At 31.4% G+C, this 22132-nt stretch overlaps 1 protein-coding gene across 2 annotated transcripts in view; it reads right to left on the reverse strand.

Moving 5' to 3' along the window:
• Positions 1–8752, reverse strand: part of LOC127725687 (excitatory amino acid transporter-like) — an 81874-nt gene extending 73122 nt beyond the window's left edge. Inside the window, exons 1-2 of one of the 2 annotated variants that reach the window (XM_052232846.1) lie at positions 8629–8752; positions 1561–1613 (exon numbers count right to left, since the gene is read on the reverse strand). The gene's annotated coding sequence lies outside the window, so the exon portion shown is untranslated. Of the gene's footprint in view, positions 1–1560; positions 1614–8074; positions 8111–8628 lie in introns of those variants that run through there. The other variant, XM_052232847.1, reaches the window with a different exon arrangement.
• Positions 8753–22132: the final 13380 nt, after the last annotated feature.

Below are 22132 nucleotides of genomic sequence, written 5' to 3' on the forward strand. Positions count from 1 at the left end.
GATTGGAAAAAGGTTAGAATGCTACATTTTTATTTGTTAAAATAATGCTGCCAATTTAAAGTGTTGTTGGTATCCTGATACTATTCATATTAGGTCAGTCACTTTTGTAAAGTTTTATAGAATTGGCGAGAAGTTTAATGTAATCCTTTATCAATTTAAACAAATGCATGATAAACATCTAAAACAAGATAAACATCAAACATAGCAATGACCTGAAAAGAATTACTTTAGAAAAACTTATCACAGTTCACGAATTCATCCCCTTTTAATGCAAAGATCATTAAGATGAAAATATAAACTTTAGTATGCCCAATGACCATATGGATGAAAGAGTTTCCTTTTTATCCAGTGGTTTAGGAGCAGTTATTAGTTGCAGATACAAGAAAACCAAAGAAGACACAATGATTACTCCCTATATTACTAATTGGGGGTATAATGATATTCTTGGACTAAATGCTAAAACAAAATTTATCAAAGTCCAATGGAAGTCACAGACGCTATTCTACATAATACACAAACTTTCGGCAACTTTCATTTTAGGGAGATGCATTCAATTATTTCTAACCTCATGCTCATTTTCTATAATCTATTTGTCAATTAAAAAGGATATAAATGATTTGAACTAATATGAAGAAATTTTTATCATGTGATGAAAATATCAAACTTTGAAAACATGCATGAATAACAAATTACAATCCTCAAACATGTTAGTATATTCAGCCGGATACAGCAAAACTGAAGTGGTATAATTCACAGAGTAAACAGTGGATCCAAATCGTAATTTCTATATCCTGTCTATTTAACTATTCCACAACAGAAAAACAGTTATGAAGTGTGGTTTTATTCCATAATTTATTCATGGTGGGCGGGGAAATGATAATAGATGAATCCTTGTAAAAATAACCTAAATGCTAATTTTTTTGTTTATACTGTGACAACTACAGGTATTTTTATTTCTGCTTCAAGTAATAATGAAGATTAAATGTCTGTCTACCAGTCAAGGTCGTTACCCATTTTCCAGAGGATGGGGTTAGATGTTCCTCTTATTTTTGAGTGACTTTGTCAATATTTGATTTTCTATTTTCTTACCTTGTATCCTTTCAACCACAAACTTTCTGCAAATTTTACTATTTTTATTTTTATTTAAATATTCTAAATGCAGATTAGTAAAAAAAAAATTTACTCCAATGTTAGTTCAGGTCAGACTTTATACAGCTGCATGAGTATATTTGTAACATTAAGCAATAGAGTTCTAATATATTTATTGACATTATCTCTAAAAATCCTGAATATAGTAGAGCTTTTTGCCAACATTTAAAATAAAATGTAGGCTTAATAGAAATTTCTAAATTTTGTACAAAATACTAACAATAGAAGTGACAGGCCACCCCCCTTAGGTAACAACCGATGTACAGAAAACTTTAAGTGTCAAACCTTTAAGTAATATTATTTCATGCAACAACAACAACTTCCAGCATGTAATTTAATAATTAAATTTTCCAGGACTATTTTCCTTTTTTTTTTTGCCATTTCCTAAAAAAAAATAAGAGAAATTCCTACCTTCCTACAGGAGTCAAGCTTGGTTTAGACAGGATACAAAACTACGTCTTCCTCTGAAATCAATTAAAACAACAAATTACTGTCGGTATTGTCACCGTTCAGCAGCCATTCACGTACAGATACCCCCTTAGGCTAATCCAACATACAAGCATTAAATGAAGTTAATCACCGGATGATTTGTACAGGATTGCTATTCAAAGACTAGATAAATGCAGTTTTAAATCAAACTAATTTTAGGTATTGTGTTTTAATTCAGTGTTAGTTTAAAATATGATGTATTGGTGTAAATGGCTTCTGAATTTTTATAAGACTTAAAGATGATTTAAATATTCTGGATTATTTTGAACAATGAGACCTAATTAATACATAGAATAAGTCTAAAAATATTCCATTGACATTACATTGCATTTTTTCCCTATATAATTTATGGAATGATAAATGTAATTATAACTTATTGAACTGAACATTAGCCTACTATAGTGTTACCTTGACTGAATACCTGTTGGTTACATTGTAGAAAGAATAAGAGGAAAAACACTATGCTGCCTTATAAATTTTCAATATCATAACTTATCAAAAAGTCTCCCTGTCTCACCATAGGATCCTGCTGGTCATTTGACTTCTGATTTGAGGTCCTGAAGCTGAACAAGATCTGTCAAATGTGACCTTAACAATTAATAAGATCATTATTGGGTTCGGGCTGTTTACCCCTGATGTTTCATAACTGCTGAACAAAAGAGTTCTAGGTTCATAGTATTGGTTTTCCCATATAAAACATGATTTGGGACTTTTTGGCATCAAAATTCAATCCATTCTTTTTTCACTCTCACTTGAGCAGTGTATGAAGTTATGAGAAAAGACTCCTTGAGTTAAGGTAAAATCCCTTACAACTAGTAACAGCAAGAAATTCATTGTGATTAAATATGATATTTACCTAAATAATGGTTAAAAGCTTCTTGACTTCTAAAAATAAAATTAACATGTTCTTCTTTTATAACAGCCTTTCAAGTACAGTCTTGTTCAAACATTCTAGTCAAATTTAAACAAATTAAATCAAATTATTCATGAATCAAAAGCAGACAAAATTTCAACATTTGTGTCAAAAGGTCAAAGAAAAGGCATATCTTTTCAGACATTTTAGAGAGAATTACTTTTCATTTTTTTCCTCTGACTAAGGATAAATACAAACTGGCAAATCCCTATATAATACAACACACTTATATAGGTAACTTTTTCTGATGCTAGACAAAAGAATTATACAGGAAACCTTTTCTAATGCTAGACTAGACTTACAAAGGTAACATTCTCTAATGCTAGACAAAAGAATTATACAGGAAACCTTCTCTAATGCTAGACAAAAGACTTATACAGGAAACCTTCTCTAATGCTAGACAAAAGACTTATACAGGAAACCTTTTCTAATGCTAGACAACAGACTTATACAGGAAACCTTTTCTAATGCTAGACAAAAGACTTATACAGGAAACCTTTTCTAATGCTAGACAAAAGACTTATACAGGAAACCTTCTCTAATGCTAGACAAAAGACTTATACAGGAAACCTTCTCTAATGCTAGACAAAAGACTTATACAGGAAACCTTTTCTAATGCTAGACAACAGACTTATACAGGAAACCTTTTCTAATTAATGCTAGACAAAAGACTTATACAGGAAACCTTTTCTAATGCTAGACAAAAGACTTATACAGGAAACCTTCTCTAATGCTAGACAAAAGACTTATACAGGAAACCTTCTCTAATGCTAGACAAAAGACTTATACAGGAAACCTTCTCTAATGCTAGACAAAAGACTTATACAGGAAACCTTCTCTAATGCTAGACAAAAGACTTACCCGGTATACAGGAAACCTTCTCTAATGCTAGACTAGACTTACAAAGGTAACCTTCTCTAATGCTCGTGACCACAGACTTATAAAGGCAACCTTTTCTAATGCTAGACAACAGACTTATACAGGAAACCTTCTCTAATGCTAGACAACAGACTTATACAGGTAGCCTTTGCTTATGCTAGACAACAAACATGGATAGTTGTCTCATTGGCAATCATACCTCATCTCCTTATTTTTATATAGGTCACCTTTTATAATCCTAGACAACAGACTTATATAGGAATATGTTTTCTAATTGTAGACAACAGTAAACATTTATACTCAATGTTAAAAATTTCACTGAATGATCTTCCTGCTGTAAAAGATCTAACATGTTCCAACATTTTTGTATTATATTTAAGGGTGATTTTATTCAAAAAGTACTTTTAGGATCATTAATTTAAAAATGACGCTCTTCCATTTTGTAAACAAACAAAGCCATGTTTTTATTCCAAAAAAGTAAACCTTGGGAGTACATGCTTGACGTTGCAATTAAAATTACAACATGAGAAAGTTTTTCCTTTGTCAATTCAAAATGGTTGTCTTTCTAAAATGTCTTATTGGTTCACCTTGAAGAATAAAAGTTCTGAATTTTCCTTTTAGAATCGAAATAATTCTTTCATTTCATGCTTTGTGCTCATTTTAACATGGGTTACCATCATATCTGTAAACATTTTACACCTTGCTTAAGCTTTGTGTAAAGATATTGACAAATATAATGTCTACCTATGTTAAAGAAATCAAGTTTAATACATCCTGCAGTTACACACAGAACTAATGAATCTGCTTGAAAATTCACTGTTTACAATACAACTACTCTACCAAATAACATAAAAATCTCTTTAGAATCAATACCAATATTAATTCAAAACATCACAGGGAAAAATTTAAAATGCAAATAAGAGTATTGATATCAGTCCAAGAAGTTGAAAATATCTTGCAATTTGTATTAATTATGAATGATTTTAATAAAACATGGTGTTAGGTAAGCCATTGTCAGCACATTGAAATCAGACAATAACACACACCTTACTCATAAAGAACCTAAGACATAAAGGCACAATATTCTGTAGTTTGTTGTAGAAGGTTATATGCAAATATTATCTCATCTCTATAAAGTGTATCCAATGTCAGAAAGATTTTTTTCTTTTGATTTAAATTTAAGAAAACATCGATTTTTTAAATGTTTTTACAATATGTACTTTCGAAGTCTAAAAGGGTTTTGGCAGAAAAAAAATTGACTGATACACTACACAAAAATTACATTTTTATTTTTAGTGTTTTACATATTATTACAGAAATCAGAAATAGCAAATTCACCATTTTCGAGCAGAAATTTGGTTGAATCCTCAGGAGATAACATCAAATAAACTTTTAAGGGAAACAGTGTCCTTTTATTCATATCGAATTTAAAAAAAAGAATGATGATATTCCTTTATATGAAATTCACAACAAATTCTGGCATATGATCTAGAAATTACAGAAAAAATATAAACTATTCACTGGAAAAGAAAATCAATTTGCTTCATACAAGGTGTCTAGTCTCTGTGGCCGAGTTGTCTAAGTAGTTCATTTACAGTGACCACCAGCCTGTCAACACTGAGGTTGTGAGTTTGAACCCAGGTGAGCAGTTATCCTATTTGTTAAGGATTACCAGTTTTCCTACCGAAGTGTGCTGAAAGTGGCATTAAACACCATCAATCAATCAATTTAACATGATATTCACACACCTCATTTTCTATAACACAACAAGAAATAATAAACAAGATCTAATCTGACCACTAGGATAAGATAATGAAGTCAAATTCTAAATACCAAATATTGCATCTAATGGTATCGAGAAAAAGCCGGTAATTAAAAAAACTTTTAACTAATCACTAGAGCACAAAAATGATTTGACATCTGTCAAATGAAATTGAACTTGTTTAAATCAATTCAGATGATAAATTTTGTAGATCTAATTTAAAAACTTTTATCTGATCACTGATGTGTTATGATTGGGTCAAAGTCATATGACACTTTCCACATATTCAATAACATATGTCCAGCAATTAAAATATGAAATATTACTAACTTATCATACACACTTAGTTATGCTATGAGTTAAATTGCTCATTAACTATACACCAACTTAAGAAGGTACGACTTGTAGTTGCTACGAAAAATATGACAAAAGTAAATTTTAATGCACAACATCTTAGGATCTTTAAAGTATCAAATGGTTTGGCAAAGCCAGATGAAGCTTGGTGCCTTATGTCAAGAACCTAATAGTAGTTGCTATGAAAATTGGATATTTGCATGACAGAAATGATAAAAGTTTTCTGTCAAACAGAAAGTAGAACATTGAAGTAACTGAAAATGTGTCATGGCACAACAAAATGAAGCTTATCAAGAAGCTATGACTTGTGGTTCCTAAGAAAATGTAACAGAAATGTGTCATGGACAGAGGTGTACAGATGTACAGAGGTTAACCAGTATACCCTCCCCTCCTTAGGAGTAGGGGTACAATTAATTAGGAGTGTATCTAAAAGTAAAAATGAACCTTCCAAATAAAAAAAAAGGTCAACATCTATAAAGGGTAGGGAACATAATTTTCTCACAAAAAATATACACATAAACAAGAATATGTGTACATAAGACACCTTCTGTTGTTTCCATCACGTTCAACTAGAAAAATACCTCTAAATATTTAACCTGATACAGGATGAAAGGACAACATGATGAATGAACAGAGGAGCACACAGATTAGAAATCATGATACTTGCCTATTATTGAAAGCTGGGCAAAAAATATTTTTGAGCTATCATGTACACTAATTAGAAGATATGCAGCCTCTGTAGCATATAGGTCATGTGACACCTGTAAGATGTAAATATACTAACAAGTGATACACATACTATTAATGGCAGATCTATCATGTACATGGATTTCTTAAAATAAACCATATAAAAATAAGAAGATGTGGTTTGATTGTCAATAAGAAAACCATTCATCAGAGACCATAGTACTGTAGCATTAGAGTCAAATTTTACATCAATACATTACTCCAGACAGGATAACCTAGGTAGGAGAGTATATATCGGTTTAAGACTACCAGACAAATATATGACTCCCCTCCATACATTCACAGCAAGAAATACAACTAGAGGCTCTAAAGAGCCTGTGTTTCTCCCCTAGATCTATCTATGTGCATCCTCAATAATGGACATCCCGAAAACTGTAGACTAGAACATAATTCATGAACAACGAAAACTGTAGACTAGAACATAATTCATGAACAACGAAAACTGTAGACTAGAACATAATTCATGGACAACGAAAACTGTAGACTAGAACATAATTCATGAACAACGAAAACTGTAGACTAGAACATAATTCATGAACAATGAAAACTGTAGACTAGAACATAATTCATGAACAATGAAAACTGTAGACTAGAACATAATTTATGAACAATGAAAACTGTAGACTAGAAAACTGTAGACTAGAACATAATTCATGAACAACGAAAACTGTAGACTAGAACATAATTCATGAACAACATCTTTTTTTTTGGTTGGTCATGTTCTGCTGAGCGTTTTTACTATTTACAGTTTCTATCTATCTTCTATAATTTTTGCCCAAAATGGCAAAAAGGGTAAAAATTGTCATTTAAAGGCAACAAGTCCTATCAGCAGTCGACTGATAATTTCGGCTATGTTGACCACTTTGTACTGTTTTACTGTTTTTCTTTATCAACCACTTTTTTTTTACCAAAAATGAAAAAAATTGGTAAAAATCATCATTATAGGGCAATAACTCATGTAAAGAGTTGACAAAAGATTTCAGCAATATCAATTAATTTGTAGATCTTGTTTTGTGGATCATTTTTGCTATTTAAAGTGTACCTTTATCTATTGCAGTTTCAGAATAATGGGCAAAAACTTTTAAAAAATTGGTAAATATCACCATTTAAGGGAGATAACTACTATAAGGAATAAACTGACGATTTCAACAATGCTGACTTATGTGTAGATTTTTTTTTTTCCAATTTAAGGTTTCTATCTATCTATCTATCATAATTTTCAAGATAAAAGATAAAAATGCAAAAAAATGGTAAAAGTTGTCATTTAAGGACAATAACCCCAATAAGGAGTTTACTGTCGATTTCATCCATGCTGACTTATTTGTAGTTCTTGTCTTGCAGATAATTTTTGCTATTAAAAGTTTCTCTCTATCTGTCATGGTCAGATTTTCTCTCTATCTATAGCATTTTTCAAGATAACAGACTTTTTTTGTTTTAAAAACTTGCATTTTACCAATATGTTCTATTTTTAGCCATGTCAGACATGTTGGTTTGGAGGTGGGGTCAATGGCCACAATTTTTAAACTAGATACCATAAGGATAATTGTAGCCAATCTTGGTTCAAATTGGCCCAGTAGTTTCAGAGAAGATTTTTGACATTCATTTCATTTATAAACTTGAGCAAATGCTAAAATAGTTCAAAGCCTCAATAAATTTAAGAGAATATTTTTAATCAGTAGAAAAACTCTTTTGTAAGCATAATAATATTGAAAAATACTCAATTATGAGCTGCATGTATGATAAAGACTTTAAAAATCACAAGACCTAAAAAAACAACTTACTGTATTTTGTCCTGAAAGATGCTTTACTGTTTGAGGACATGATTGCAAATACATAAATTACCGTTTGTAAATAAAGTACACACCAATCTTATATTATCTAACTTTTCCAAATAAATATATGCTTTACATAAAAGTGCAATTAATTTTCTTGTTTCTTCTGCTTGAATGAAAATATTTAATGAAATTTTAAAATTGAGAAATGTACTGAGGATTTTCAGAAAGAATCATTATTGTTAAAAAAAAAAATCATTTACACTTTTACAACATTATTCTATATGATAATACCGTGAATTATCTAAAAATAGATGTGTTTGTTTTCAAACAAATATATACTTTTAAATTTTATCATTTTTTGAGGTGCATTAAAATGCTAAACAGATATTTTCTGTTTAATTCTTTATAGCATTATTTACTGTAACATTTAAACAGCTTACCTATACAAGAAACTCCATTACCTTTAAATTATTACAACTTTTATCAAAAAATTTAAATATTATCATAATGACAATCAAATATAATAACTATTGATAAAATCAAAAACAAATAATACTCACCGTTTATTTTGTCCAATCTTCTTTTGAAAAGCGATATTGCCGCCTAAAAACAGCTTTATGTTTGCTGAGGCATAGTAAAGGGCTGTCCCTGTTACAATAGACAACTAAACAGCTTTACAATTTTCCTATAATAGATGCACAGCTCTGCTATTAACAATTTTACATTCAAATCACCACGGTATTGATGAAAGTTTTTTTCAACAATAGACAATCCACTGAATACCTCGTAAAGACAAATATCGATAAATCTACTGATAGTGAAAAGACACTTTTATTCAAATTACAACTAAGATTATATAATATAACCATCTATTGTAAGAAAAAAGTAACAATGAGAGAAATGTACTGAGGATTTTCAGAAAGAACCATTATTGTTAAAAAAAAAAACATTTACACTTTTACAACATTATTCGATATGATAATAGGGTGAATTACCTAAAAATAGATGTGTTTGTTTTCAAACAAATATAATGTTAATTGGTCAGATTCAGAAAGGAGCTTTAATAAGTGATGTTCCAAGCAAGATGGTGTATCATTTTACATTAGCTGGTACATGTATATGATCTGTACTTATTTAAAGAGTCTGCATCACATGATTTAAGCTCATTGTTAACAAAGGCTATTTTCCAACCCTGATAAACATAATATCCTTGAATTCAGTAGCAACTATATAGCTTGACTCATACTGGTTTTTACACTATTTTTAAAATTAATGAAAATTTTAAGAAGAATATATGTGATTATAATCTAGGAATTATAAGCACAAAGATTAAGCTTAGCATACAAGACAGCGGTTAATTGTATTGAAGGGATTTGATGAAAAGAATTAACCTCAGTGGGAAAGAGGATAAGCAAGCGTTAATATTTGCTCCATTAGAGAATCTAACTAGAGGCTCTCAAGAGCCTGTGTCGCTCACCTGTATCTACTGTTGTTTTGGAAATCATGTAAAATAAGGTTAAAATCATAATTAATAGTATTCACTGTGTCTAAACTACCCCGGCAAAAAATGTTTGGACTCGATAGTATCTAATGTCCGGTACGGTGACGGACAATCAACAGACAGAGAAAAGGTAGAATTTCTGTTTATTTATTTGTTATTTAATGACATTGAAGAATAAACATACACATATAACTATTTTCGATTGTGTGATGTAATATTTTCTACAACCGTTCTAGATTAATGGAGAAATAAGTAAAAAGGCACACGAAAATGGTGAATTGAGTGAACATTGCTACGAATTTGTTTAATTTCTCTTTAAATTGTGCACATTGTACGGAAAGAAAAGTACGGAAAGAAAGATATTAGCACAGAGATTGCATGGCTAGTCACTATGAGCACCTCAATATTTGCATTTCTGTGCATGGAACGAAATAAATGGGTCATGTCAAAATGGAAGGACCCTGTTTCGTCAATGTTGTTTATTACACAAGGACCCTGTTTTGTCTCAGTATAGGACCCGGTTTTGTTTTGAAACCACAAATTTATGAAAAGCTACGTTAGCACGGATCTGGACATTGCCCATCAGAAGAAATTAAATATTTGAGTCAAAAAGATGTTATTGCAATACAAACATGTGTTAAAATATATTTCAAACGGGAACTTTTCGAAATAGGGAGTAGACATTTTTGAATGCTATACGTATACCTTATTGATCTTATCTTCGAACTAAGTTTAAATGGAAATAAATACTTTATATCATGTACTTACATTAATTCCTTATGATAGAAAAAAGAAGATGTGGTGTGATTGCCAATGAGACAGCTGTCACAAGAGATCAAATGACACAGAAATTAACAACTATAGGTCGCCGTACGCCTTCAACAATGAACAAAGCTCGTACAACATAGTCAGCAATAAAGGCCCCCAAATGACAAGTGTAAAACAATTCAAACGAGGAAACTGACGGCCTAATTTATGTACAAAAAAATGAACGAAAAACAAATATGTAACACAGCAACAAACGACAACTACTGAAATACAGGCTCCTGGCTTGGGACAGGTAAATATATACAGAATGGGTCGGGGTTAAACATCTTAGCGGGATCCCGACCCTCCCCCTAACCTAGGAAATTGGTGTAACAGTACAACATAAGAAGGAACTAATAAAATCAGTTGAAAAAGGCTTAAGTCATCAGATGGATACAAATAGAAATACATCTCAAAAATGTTTGTTTGTTTTCTATACTACTGTAATGATGTAAAAATAAGAAGATGTGGAATGATTGTGTTACCATATCAATTTATCAAAAGAGTAAGGATAGTATGCTTTACTACACTATACGCTATGTTTACAAAATATTTACTCTTTCGTTCATCCATTGACGGACAGTGAGAGAAAAAGCTCCGTTTTGAAGGCCGTACTTTGACCTATGATGGTTTACTTTTACAAATTCTGATTTGGATGGAGAGTTGTCTCATTGGCACTCATACCACATCTTCTTATATCTATTAGAACGTTTTGGATATCTCAATCAAAATGGTTGCCTTTCGAACGTGTATTTTATGTCCGCTTCGAAATACACAAGTTCTAAACTTCCCCATTAGAAACAAAATAATTCTATCATGCCATGCTCTACACTCATTTTAACATAGGTAGGCATTATATTTGTCAAAATTTTATACCAGGCCAACGCTTGGTTTAAAAATTTTAACAAATATAATGCCTTCCTATGTTAAAATGAGCATTGAGAATGGCATGAAAGAATTTTTTCTTTTTATAAATAAAAGTTGGTTTGCAACATTATAACGTCCAATATCTTCGTCTTCGTCTTCGTAGAACAACCTAATAGGCAATTTAGCCCGTGAAAAATGACAATGAGACAACTTTCCATCAGAGACCAAATGACGTATAAGTTAACAAATATAGAACACCGTATGGCATCCAACAATGAGAAACGTCCATACGGCATAGCAAGCTAAAAAAGGCCCCGAAATGAAAACTGTAAAAAAAAAAACTAATGTGGAAACTAACGACCTAGATTTATGTACAGAATAAAAAACGAAAAACAAATACATGTATGATATATAGCAACAAAAGACAACAACCGATTTACAGGCTCCTTCGGTACTGGTACATACAGAATGGCGAGGTTGAACGTGTAAGCCCCCCCCCCATGCTCCCCCTCCAAAAAAAAAAAAAGTGGTATAACAGCACAACATATGAACAAACTATAAAATTCAGTGAGTTGAAAAAGGCTTAACTCATTTGATTACAGAGCCCCTATAGTAAATATGGGATTGGCGGCTGTCTCTTTTTTTTCGTCTTTTATTAAATTTTATGATGGTATACGATATAGTTACATTATATCAGTGGCGGATCCAGGGGAGTAGAGGGAGTACGCCGACCCCCCCCCCCCCCTTTTTGGTGGCTAGAAATAATTATTTTATCATGTTTTTTACGATTTATATATGATTTTTTATTTAGCATAAAATCGTTAAAAAAAGTTCCCCTTGCTACGCTCGGCGGTATAAAATCCGTTTATGAATACGTCCCTTTCAAAAATCATGGCCTCGGTCCGCCCTTGCATATTGACAATTTTAAACTTGACCAAATTGCTTAAATTGTAGAACATTTGTCAATGTACGATAATCATTATACAATGAAGAGATAAACCTATATATAATAGTTGTACTATATAGGGCAGTTGTTAACAACTTGATACTAGTGCATTAAAGAATTTGTTAATGTTAAAAAAAAAAAAAAAGAAAAAAAAAAGAGAGATGAAACATCGTTTATTTATATAAATTACTAATCAAATAATCATTATTGCAATTTCCGGATGGCCTAAGACTTTAATACTAATTTATACTTAGTATTATTATAACAAGGAGGGGTAAACAGATTTTTAACGCACTATTATTGTGATCCTTTGCGCCGCATGGAAATTCCTTTTCTTGGGCGATTCTGCATGCACATACATTTGTCTTATTCTCTTGCATTATAATGAACGTTTAGTTTCAGAATATTCATTTTCAAACGATTATACTGTCTTCCCTTTAAGTAGAGCGGAACACTAAGATAACCATCTTGTTGTCCCAAAAAATCACATATCAAATGTGCGTCCTTAAATTTTCAAGGCCGTGCACTAATTAAGTTTGAACACTTAAATTTACATAGATGATATAAAAAAAATCTAATTCCATTTCAAAACCTTCATTTCTTTTTAATTTTTCCTTTTTTTTTATACAAAACAAAATTGAAATTTGCTTTTTTCTAATATAGCAGGAGTTCAAGTGTTTACGGATTAAAAAAGGTTATAAGTTATCCTCTGAAAGAAAATGGTTTTCAACGATCCCTCAAACTGCTGTTGAACGCCATATTTTAATTTTCGTCATGCGATTATGCATTATTTTCTATGACAAAACCGGGTCTGCTTTGTGAAATATAAGGACAAAACCGGGTCGTACACATTGACAAAACCGGGTGCTTCAATTTTGACATGACCCACTTCTTTCATTCCATGCACAGACATGCAAATATTGAGGCGATCATAGTGAAAAGTCTTGAAATCTCCGTGTTAATATCTTTCTTTCCGTACCTTTCTTTCCGTACAATGTGCTCAATTTAAAGAGAAATTAAACAAATTCGAGGCAGGGTTCACTCAATTCACCATTTTGATGTGCATTTTTACTTATTTCTCCATAAATCTAGAACGGTGGTAGAAAATATTACATCACACTATCGAAAATAGTTATATGTGTATGTATATTCTTCAATATCATTAAAACAACAAATAAATAAACAGAATTCCTACATTTCTCTGTCTGTTTATTGTCCGTCACCGTACCGGACATTAGATACTATTGAGTCCAAACATTTTTCGCCGGGGTAGTTTAGATACAGTGGTATTAGATACCATAATAATGATTAATGCCAAGTTTGGTTTAATTTGGCCCAGTAGTTAAATCAAAAGCAGGTCATCCCATTTTAGTCTTACAATAGTTACTTAAGATCCCTTTTCATTATTTAAATAAGTTTTCAAGTTGTGACCATTTGAAATTGTTTTTTTTTACAATTTTCCCTTAGACTTCTATAGTAACCCCTATGTTCTATTCTTAGCCATGGCGGCCATGTTGGTTGGATGACAGGGTCATTGGATACATTTTCAATCAAGATACCCTATTGAAAATTGTGGCTAAGTTTAATTCCATTTGGCCCAGTAGATTAAGTGGAGAAGATGTTTGAAAAAGATTACAAAAATTTACGAAAAATTGACTAGAAAGGGCAAAAACTCCTTAAGGGGTCAATTGACAATTTTGATCATATTGACTTATTTGTAGATCGTACTTTGCTGAACATTATTGCTGTTTACAGTTTATCTCTGTCCATGTCAGATTTGCTCTAAATGCTTTAGTTTCAGATTTAAAAACCCAAAACTGCATTTTACCCCTATGTCGGCCATGTTGGTTGGCAGGCGGTGTCATCGGACATATTTTTTAAACTAGATACCCTAAGGATGATTATGGCCAAGTTTGGTTAAATTTGTCTCAGTAGTTTCAGAGAAGATATATGTAAAAGATTACAAAAATTTATGAAAAATTGTTAAAAAATTACTATAAAAGGCAATTACTCCATAAGGGGTCGATTGACAATTATGGTTATGTTGACTTAATTGTAGATCTTACTTTGCTGAACATTATTGCTGTTTACAGTTTATTTCTTTCTATAATAATATTCAAGATAATAACCAAAAACTGCATAATTTCCTTAAAATTATAAATTCAGGGGCAGCAACCCAACAATGGGTTGTCTGATTCGTCTGAAAGAATCAGGGCGGATAGATCTCAACCTGATAAACATTTTTACCCCGTGTCAGATTTGCTCTAAATGCTTTATTTTCAGAGATATAAGCCAAAAACTGCATTTTACCCCTATGTTCTATTTTTAGCCATGTCGGCCATGTTGGTTGGCAGGCGGGGTCATCGGACACATTTTTTAAAACTAGATACCCTAATGATGATTGTGGCAAAGTTTGGTTAAATTTGGCCCAGTAGTTTCAGAGGAGAAGATTTTTGTAAAAGTTAACGGACGACAACGACGACAGACGCCAAGTGATGAGAAAAGCTCGCTTGGCCCATTGGGCCAGGTGAGCTAAAAATGTGAAAACCCTTTATAAGCCCAGGATTCAAAACACAATTGGATTGACCTGATCCAATCTAACACGGCTGGTCTATATATTTTTTTCTTGTTGAGGAGGGAAGGAGGATGGGAGGCAATTTGCCCAATTATAGAAAGTCAAGTTATACATTATTTCTAGAGGATGCTGCAAACACAGTTAGTATCAAACTAATTTTCATGGTTCAGGTCCTCTAACAAATCAAAATAAAATACAATATGTACAAATATAACAATGACATTCAGATATATATATAACCCACTATGTATATATATATCATATTGTTAGCCCATCAGGCTAAATCTATATATATATAACCCACTATCAAAATAAAATACAATATGTACAAATATAACAATGACATTCAGATATATATATAACCCACTATGTATATATACCATATTGTTAGCCCATCAGGCTAAATTTATATATATATAACCCACTATCAAAATAAAATGCAATATGTACAAATATAACAATGACATTCAGATATACATATAACCCACTATGTATATATACCATATTGTTAGCCCATCAGGCTAAATTTGGAACAAATACTTTTAAAAGTGATCAAAATATTTACCCCAGTATTATACTTTTGCTTTCATTGATAAATTGTCTAGGTTTGCATTTTGATTCATAAATTGATAGTTATATTTCTTCTTGAATATATTCACAGTTGAAATACTACTGCTGTAAAATCTTATGTTATTTGCAACCAATGTGTTTGTAAAATACACTTTTAGGGTCCAAGTAAAAAACTAGAGCCTCCTTAAACCTTGAATCAATCACTTGCAAAATATAGCATTTAGATAAAAAAGATATAAGATGTGATATGCTTGCAAATTAGACAACTATCCACTAGAGACCAAATGACATAGATTTAAGCAACTATAGGTCAGCAATTTCCTGAAGTTATTTATTTTCAAATTAACAGCTTTTTCATTGTTATATGAAGTAAAATCAAGGCCAATAATTTTATTTGGTTTACTTTTTTTGTTACCAGGATCACATTAATTCTTTACTTGAAAATATCTTCTTGGTCCATCCACCCTTTTTTTCTGCTAGTATAATTGACCACCACTAAGCAGTCATCATATTATGAAATACCAATGAAATGATTTGTACATCTCAATTTGCTTGTTTATCATTGCGTGAGCCCCTGAGGGTTCACGCATATATATTGGTTGATGTTGTAGTCTTTCGGAATACCGGAAATGCCTACAGTCTTTTCGGAATACATCTGTTCTTTTCAATGGCCGCCTGTGTAATAGGAAATTAATTGATTTAATGAATATGTATTAGCGTTTTACAGTAGCTATAGAGATCAGTGTAAATCGAGCCCGATCGATATCCTAGATCAGTAGTTAATTAAATTAGAGTTGCATATTTTCTAAATTACAAGTTGGGTTCATATTGGAGATTAAGTGACCGTCAATGGATAGTGCGTTTTGAAACTGAGCCATTTTAGCATTATTAAAGGGGCACTAGCTGTCAAATTCATGTTCACCGATTTGACTCAAATTCTAATATTTGATTTATAACAATGTAAAACATTTATCCAAACTATTAAAAGTCTAAAATAAACAGTTAACAGGACATGGTCATGATAACATGTAGCTTCGTTTCGAGTGTATTTTAGTCTAGACGCCATCTAATTAACTATCGATGTAAACATAAATAAAGATATAGATAGATTAAGCGAACTCTTGCTATTGGATTTTACTAGGTCTGTTTAATTTCATATTATAGATTAAAAATATATGTTTATCATCGTTTTTACCTGTATAAGAATGATTTTTTGTGGATTGGATCAGTCAATCAAATGATTTAGCTTTGTTTCACTTTCAATGTTGACATTCTTTTCCTTTAAATAACTTTACACATACAATTCACATGTTATACATCTCTAGCTAAGGGGTTAAATTGAAGTTCACATGAATGCGGATTCAATGAGGTCGAATTATTCACTTGCAAGTGAATAATTGATCATCAATGTTTCTTAGCTTATTTTGACAAAATTGAACTATACTGGCGGCTAAAAGAGAATAATTATTTCACTATTTCACTTTCATTAACGATTGAACAAAAAAAAAATCATATATTAGATTTTTATATATCTCGTAGCTAGTGCCCCTTTAAAAAAGAGCAAAGTCCGTTTAAGCAGCGATTAAAATTCTACATGCATTCTACTAATAAATTAATTGAATCGACTGAAGTAGACCCTTTAGTGTTTAAAAAGTGTAAAAAATCATTCATCAGATGTACTTCAAATTTTAGGCCAAAATTAGCCCTTACTGGACCTTCTCCTTTGTTAACTTCAGTTCTACGTCATTTGGTCTCTGTGGAAGGTTGCCTCATTGGCAATCATACCACATCTTCCTTTTTTTATATAAAGAAACCATATGTAAAAATACAATATAACCCTGGAAATTATGACGAAAATTTTTAAGGCACCTCTTGCGTGTGTTAAATGCAGAAATTATATGTCATATCGATACAGCTCATAAATGAATATGCATTTGAGTCCTTAAAAATAATTCTTTTGATATGAAACGATTTAAAGACACACTGAGTGATATTCTTTGCGGTATGTGACACCCCCTCCCCCAAACACAAACACACAAAATCAGACCAAACGTTGAAGTAACAGGTGCACAACTTCATGTCCCACCTAAAGAAAAATCAGTTCAAGTTTCTGGGAATTCCGTCAATTTGTTTTCAAGGAGTTGAGGCAATCTGTTTTCATAACCCAAGTTAGAGGATCTAGTTGAAAGAGGCCAAGAGCGTTTTTTGGAGAAAAGATATGATGATATCTTTACAAATTAGACGATACAAAAACGTTTGTTTTCATAAGCATAAATGTTTGAAAAAAAACTGATTTAAGTATAAAATTCAGGTTTCAAATTGTTTCTACTCTAAAAGTCTGATTGGAGTTTTGTTGCCTTGGGTATAAAGAAATTGAAATCAAGCATATCTTGAATATGATAGCCAATAACCAAACCATATAAACCAGTGTAATTGGTTTTCCATAATGGTTTTAGTACGGGATGAACAAATAAGAATATAGCTTAGGGTTTTTGAACAATTTTCAAACTGGCTACAAAAACAAATAATCATGATTCATTTCTTTAAACATCTTCAAAACAAAGACTGTTTTCACATTAACATGTCGACTTTAGCCAGGAAGCCACCGTTAATTTCCAAAACAGCACCTCATAATGGAACATACAGTGGTTGCCTCCCATTTAGCATTTGTAATGTTATCTATCGGAAGAGAGAGGGATGGGAGAGAGAAATTATTTCTTGAACAAGAAAATTATGCCCAACATTGAACAGCAGTTTCATTAAGAATCCACGTCAGTTTTTCTACATCTTATATAAAAAAAATCATAGGTAAAATCATGCATCTTTATATAACAATTATCTGATCTTATATACCAAACAGGCATTTAGGTTCACGATTGCATTTCTTTTTTTAAAGAAAGCAACTTGTTTTTGCAGTTTAGTTTCTCTCTATCCAATAATCATGATAATTTGCTCAGATAACAAATAAAAACATTCAAAAATTTAGTTTTGTCTTTTTTTGTAAGTCTGTTATTTTTGGATGTGTCCGGTGATTTATTTGGTCTGTTATACTGGTCAGTATCTTTGGTGATTACTGTTATCCTTTTATTCTATACAAAAAGTATAAAAAGAATTAATAAAAAATAGTTGAGACTATGTACACCAACCATCAACACCTTACTCCTCTGTTTAAGCAACCAACAATCAATCAATTAATCCTCTGTTCAGATTGCCTGAATTGGTACATGCACAAAAATGTTGGGAATGGGTTTTACGTGAGAACAAACTTCCCCATTGCCTATCTAGACCAAATGTTGTTAAAGTAAAACAGGCAATAAAAACCTGCACAGTAGTGCTTAACCAACATGATGACTACTAACCTGAATAAGGATATAAAAGATGTCACATGATCTGGAAAGCAGGGTCAACTGAATACAAGATATGGATTATCCAGGTCTTCTTCTTTCTGGAATACATATGCACCACTGTCAGGTAAACATTCACATATTGCCTTCAACAATTTTCATCACAGACAAAAAAGTTATGTAAAACCCAGAACTTTCTCACATACTTAGATGTGCCAAATGATATAAAGGCATTCATTTACATTTTGATTCTCTTTCACTTAACCTAAACAAGATCAAATACCCCCGATCTAGGTCAAGATGACCCAATTTTAGCTTTGGCGGATTTCAAAACTACATGTATCAAAAAAGTGTCTTCTGTATATATCATTATCTGTCCAAAATGATGATACATTGTTCAATACTTCTTCCTTCATCTGTATTTTTTCAGGTGATTTGAATAAAAAGGTATATAAGAACTTGTTTTACATTGTGTAGACAGACACCTGTTTGTTGCCCTCTAGATGCCTTTGGATTGAAGTCTCATTGATGTAATTAAGCCCAACATTTTTAATTCATATATAAGTTATATAAAATAAAAGGGGATGTGGGGAGTACCAAATATGTATAGACATCCAACGTGTATAAGGTTGCACTTGGTAAATATAGCTGTACATGAATGACGCCTATTTTGGGGATTTTGGCCATTAAAGGATTTCCTATGGGAAATTGCATTGTCTATATTTACAGAAGTGCAACCTATAAATTCATGTTGTATAAATATTTTATCTTGTGTCATTTACATATGTTCAAATTTTACAGAATATTTACCTAGCAATCTTGTTATATGATTTTTAACAATATATCCTACAGTTCCATCAACCATCAGCATTACATCTCACCAAGGAATTCCTGCAAACAAAATTAGACATTTATCATTCCTTAATTAATTTTATCTATTTTTCTTTTATATTCTTTTCATACAAAAATGAATACTGAACAATAAAAGAATAAGAGGCTCATAAAAGCCTAAATTGGTTGACCAGCTAAAAAAGGACAATCAGATATTCTTATTTTAACCTTTTTGGCAATATTGGTTGACCAGCTAAAAAAGGACAATCAGATATTTTTATTTAAACCTTTTTGGCAATATTGGTTGACCAGCTAAATAAAATGCTTCGCTGGGGCGCAGCTTGATACGACCGCAGAGGTCGAACCCTGAACAGTTGGGGCAAGTATGGACACAACATTCAAACTTGATACAGCTCTGAATTTGGATTGTTATTAAATATTTGACACAGCATAGGTTTCTGACACAGAAAGAATGTGGTCTAAGAACTTGAATTTTTTTAATTTACCTATTATGGTCCAATGTCCAAAATCAAAATACATGGTTAGATTCAGCATATCAAAGAACCCCATATATTCAATTTTTGTTAAAATCAAACAAAGTTTAATTTTGGACCCCAACTTGGACAAACTTGAAAATTGGGCCCATAATAAAAAATCTAAACACATGTTTAGATTCAGCATATCAAAGAACCCCAAGAATTCAATTTTTGCTAAAATCAAACTAAGTTTAATTTTGGACCCTTTGGACCTTAATGTAGACCAATTTAAAAAACGGGACTTAAAATTAAAAATCTAAATACACAGTTAGATTTGGAATATCAAAAAACCCCAATAATTCAATTTTTGATGAAATCAAACAAAGTTTAATTTTGGACCCTTTTGACCTCAATATGAACCAATTTGATAGCGGGGCCCACAAATAAAAATTCTAAATTCATGGTTAGATTCAGCATATCAAAGAACCCCATATATTCAATTTTTGTTGAAATAAAAAAAAGTTTAATTTTGGACCCCAACTTGGACCAACTTGAAAACTGGGCCCATAATAAAAAATCTAAACACATGTTTAGATTCAGCATATCAAAGAACCCCAAGAATTCAATTTTTGTTAAAATCAAACTAAGTTTAATTTTGGACCCTTTGGACCTCAATGAAGACCAATTTAAAAAACAGGACCCAAATTAAAAATCTAAAAACACGGTTAGATTTGGCATATCAAAGAACCCCAATAATTCAATTTTCGATGAAATCAAACAAAGTTTAATTTTGGACCCTTTTGACCTCAATATGAACCAATTTGATAGCAGGGCCCACAAATAAAAAATCTAAATACATGGTTAGATTCAGCATATCAAAGAACCTCATATATTCAATTTTTGTTGAAATCAAACAAAGTTTAATTTTGGACCCCAATTTGGACCAACTTGAAAACTGGGCCCATAATCAAAAATCTAAATACATGTTTAGATTCAGCATATCAAAGAACCTCATTTATTCAATTTTTGTTGAAATCATACAAAGTTTAAATACTGGACCCTATCTTGGACCAACTTGAAAACTGGGCCCATAATCAAAAATCTAAACACATGTTTAGATTCAGCAAATCAAAGAACCCCAAGAATTCAATTTTTGTTAAAATCAAACTAAGTTTAATTTTGGACCCTTTGGACCTCAATGTAGACCAATTTAAAAAACAGGACCCAAAATTAAAAACCTAAATACACGGTTAGATTTGGAATATCAAAGAATTCCAATAATTCAATTTTAGATGAAATCAAACAAAGTTTAATTTTGGACCCTTTTGACCTCAATATGAACCAATTAGATAACGGGGTCCACAAATAAAAAATCTAAATACATGGTTAGATTCAGCATATCAAAGAACCCCATATATTCAATTTTTGTTGAAATCAAACAAAGTTTAATTTTGGACCCCAATTTGGACCAACTTGAAAACTGGGCCAAAAATCAAAAATCTAAATACATGTTTAGATTCAGCATATCAAAGAACCTCATATATTCAATTTTTGCTAAAATCAAACAAAGTTTAATTTTGGACCCTTTGGACATTAATGTAGACCAATTTGAAAACTGGACCCAAAATTAAAAATCTAAATACACTGTTAGATTCGGCATAACAAATAAATAAATGTGATCAAAGATTTTACAAATCTAATGCGCCATACTGTGCAATTAAAGATTACTTCTTGAAATTTTTCAATATTTGAAATTTGAAAAAAAAATAATATTTGAAGAATAATTCTTTTTAATTTCTGAAATCTGAAATGAGAAAAAATTGGCCCCCCACAATTTCTTTTTATCCCCCCCCCCTCTTTTTCCCCCAAAAAAATTCTTTCCCTCAAGATATGGTCATAATCTCAATTCAAATTTCCAATGGAGTTGGCAACCATAATTACCCATTTAAATTTACCATAGTGCTAACTTAATCTAATTTATAATAGAATTAATAAAAATATAGTGTCAAATCTTTCATATGGATTTTTTTGTAAAAAAAAAGATGAAAACATTTGCAGATATTTTTACTGGTCTTCCTTTATAAATATGCATTTCTTTAAACATAATTTAAAAGCAGTGTAAGGGAAGTAACCAAAACGTTGTATTT

Source organism: Mytilus californianus, unplaced genomic scaffold, assembly GCF_021869535.1.
Source record: "Mytilus californianus isolate M0D057914Y unplaced genomic scaffold, xbMytCali1.0.p SCAF_15, whole genome shotgun sequence".
Taxonomy (NCBI): Eukaryota; Metazoa; Mollusca; class Bivalvia; order Mytilida; family Mytilidae; genus Mytilus; species Mytilus californianus.